The sequence below is a fragment of the Coffea arabica genome, chromosome 11e, assembly GCF_036785885.1.
Source record: "Coffea arabica cultivar ET-39 chromosome 11e, Coffea Arabica ET-39 HiFi, whole genome shotgun sequence".
Classification (NCBI taxonomy): domain Eukaryota; kingdom Viridiplantae; phylum Streptophyta; class Magnoliopsida; order Gentianales; family Rubiaceae; genus Coffea; species Coffea arabica.
The window spans coordinates 29,831,512-29,835,014 of NC_092331.1; the positions used below are offsets into that span (position 1 = coordinate 29,831,512).

Below are 3,503 nucleotides of genomic sequence, written 5' to 3' on the forward strand. Positions count from 1 at the left end.
TGATTTCTCCCACATTTCCTTATCTCTCTTTTCATCAGAGGTACTCTGATCTTTAAGAGGTGGAGGAGAATCATCCCTTAATGCAAAGGTCAAAATCTATTACTCCAAATACTATCAAGAGATTTTCTTTGCAAGATTTGAAATTTGTGTTATTCAACATAGGAATATTATTGATGTTGATAGCAATATTTGTAAGATCATTCGCAACTGAATAGAAAATATAATATAATTAAAACAAACTCACATAAATCAAAATAATAATAAATTTAAATAATGGCAGTCCCATTTCAAAATACTGATGTTCCATTAATATTCTGTCTTTGGACAAAATATTAATTTCTAATTGATATGTTGGCGCAGTAATAAACACTGACAATAATAACATGTCAAAAAATAAATTTACCTTTGGGCCAATTTATAATTCACATGTAAAAAGTAGAATAATTATCACGTGTTTATTACCACAAGTGCATATATAATTTTATTAAATATTGACCTTCCTTTGTGTGACGACCCCACCTCCCCCTAAGGCGTACCAAAGGGTTCGGCGGACCGCCTGCCCAGCTCTCGCCAGGACTCACTCACTATCTCAATCGAGTCACGTACACACATTCATGAACCATAAATAACATTCCCAATTCAAGCTTATAATTTACATTAATAGAAATCGAAGTACGAAGTCTCAATACACCAAACTAGATCAAAACGAATACAATCCAAATACAACATGTTCCATCCGAGGAATAGCGTGAGTACAAGTCAAAATCAAACAGCTAGTCTATGCTAGACTTTACATATCTCACACCTCGCTCGTACCCCTGAAAGGAAAACAAATGGAGTGGAATGAGCTAAAAGCCCAGTGAGGTTCCAAATAGCAAATTGACCATTATTTATAAGTACGAGTTTTCGATATAGCAAAGTAACGAGCATAAAGTGTTCATAAATGTGAACAGTAACACGTCAAGTAGAAATCTTAAAATGAGCGAATGTAGAAAATTTTTCAAAAGAAACAATAATCCAATAAACAATAACTACTCCAAAGTATAAGGATACGGATGACTCTCAGGAGCCAAATTCCCATTACATTACTAGAAGCTTGATCCCGTAGTAGTTGACACTCCGTCAACTTTCAAGTAAGTAACCAATCCAGTAGAACACCACTTAAACGACTCTCCGTCCACCGTTCAACCCCCAGCTGGGCCCAAAATCCTCAAGAACACGGGTGGTAATACTCGAGTATACCGATTAGTCGAGGAGATATCACTCCACTCGACAATACAAGAGACCCAGGATTCGTTACCCAATCGACCAAGCTCTTGCCGGCTCGACTAGAGTAACTCGCCACAGGGTTTCTGGAATTCCAGGAAGTGCGCGCATCATAAACAAGTATATCAAGTCAATTGCAACAATAAACAAGTATATCACGTAAGGGCAAGTGCGATAAAGTACACTCTTGCCCTTACAATTCACGTATATAACATGTAATCAGATTGGTCACGTATCAAGTTCAAGTATCAAGTTCAATTCGGTATTTGAAAGCACTCACCCAAAAGATATAGTGCTACTGGTCACTTTCAGGTTATACTCCGAGTTCGGAGTCCAAATCTGCGATAAAACTCAATTTGAGAACTTTGAAACATGACTAGAGTTCGAAACTTAGACGTTTCGTTCAATAAGAATCAAGAAATTGAAATTCACTTGGAGAATACTCGTGAGATACTCGCTCACTTTTTAAATGATAAAACTTTGTAACATTTATACTTGAAATGGTCATGCGAGTCGAAAGTACAAGGGAAAACGTACTTTGAGCAATCATTATTTCATTTCTCAAGGGTACAAGTTCGGCCAAGTCCTTACTTATATACCTCGAACAAGAAGACTCAAGTTCCCTAGATGGTTCAAGTACTATTCATATCAACTCGACCCAAGTCGCAAGTATATTTATATAGTCCTCGAGCGTAAATTTGGGCAGCATGCCCTTTGTGTTTACCTAATTTTTCCAGCCATTTAGGCTTCATTATTTTTCTTCAACAACAGCCCAACAACATACATATCAGCAATTTATGTCAAGAGCCATTCCATAGGCTCACAATATCATAACAACAAGAACCGCATCAAGTACAAGTGCAGAAATTCAATGTGGCACAAGACAGATTTGATGTATACAAGCGGAAATAACTTGTCCGAGGCTACGCTTATCGGATTAAGACGAAACCTATGCCGTTTCGAAGCTAAGACACAAAGCTACAACATTCATGAAGGTCACTTAGTCCATTTCCTAATGTAACTTAGTCAAAATCTCAGACTACTAAACCAGAAACCAATTCATCGGCTGTTTAAACGCATTATGCTGTAGCGGACCTAACTCAGTGTACAAAAGTCCGAATCAGGTTTTCTTTGAGGAATTTTAAAGCTACTTCAGAACACTACAACTTTTATGTTTTGGTCCAGAGCTAAATCAGAATGGATCCTGATCAAAAATCGTGATAAACTGGACTGAACTGAAGAAACGGACTGCTGGGAAATTCTTAAAACAGTAGGGGTATTTTGGACTTTTCACGTTCTACGTTGCTCCGATTGAGCTGAAATTTTATAGGAACCTATAAAACATCATTTCCTACAACTTTCCTTCTTTGACCCAAGGCCAAATCGGCCTCTAACACATAGATACAAATTCGGACAGAAGTGATCAAGAATTTTCCAGAAATCTGGAATTTGTAGTTTCTAGTGAAATTTTCCCTAATTTCTCACTCCAATCACTCCCAAAACACCTTATAAAACCTCAATGGTAACATACAAGTATCACACATCAAGTTGGGCAGAAATTCCACAGCCCTAGTTCATCAATTAAATTGGGGAAAAACTTCTACACATGCTAGCATCCATGAATCCACCACCAATCAAGCTACTAAGCTTACTTTAACCATGATTGAAAGAGAAAGTTAGAGAGATATCATCCTCTTACCTTGATTTGAGTTCTCCAAGGGTAGCCCAAGCCTTCTCTTTCCAAAATTTCACCACCAAACACTAGCTAATCACTCAAGGAGAAGATTAATCGGTTTGGTTTGGTTTGATTCTTGCTTTATAGATGAATCCAAGAAGAAATGAAGAGGTTTCTCTCTTATTCTTCCTCTCTCCCTCTCTCGGCTCTTAGCAGCAGAAATGAAGGAAAAATGGGGCTTAACTTGTCTTATAAGAGAGTAAGAGAATTAGGACTAATGGTGTCCACAAATCTTGGCCAACACTTGGACTAATCTTGACCACAAAATTTTCTTTCTCTTGCCTTGCCTTTGAGCCACACATTCGGTCAAGCTATCATCATGAGGGGGAAGATATTTTGCTCAATTAGTAATGAGCTTATACAGTAAGAAAGTGGTGGTCAAGTGGTGCGTTCAAACGGTAGTGCGCGGGACCCGCCGGATGGCGCCGTTTTTCTTAAAACTCACGTACTAGGGTTTTTACTTCCCATTCACTAACTTTATACCATTGCTACTAATCACATA

The 3,503-nt window shown here is 37.9% G+C and overlaps 1 long non-coding RNA gene across 1 annotated transcript; it reads right to left on the minus strand.

The window, feature by feature from the left end:
• Positions 1-646: 646 nt before the first annotated feature.
• Positions 647-3,156, minus strand: LOC140021769 (uncharacterized). Its single transcript, XR_011825749.1, has 3 exons — positions 2,966-3,156; positions 1,547-1,605; positions 647-818 (listed from the first exon to the last, which is right to left on the minus strand). It is a non-coding gene; the product is annotated as an uncharacterized lncRNA (long non-coding RNA).
• Between the last annotated feature and the right edge of the window lie 347 nt (positions 3,157-3,503).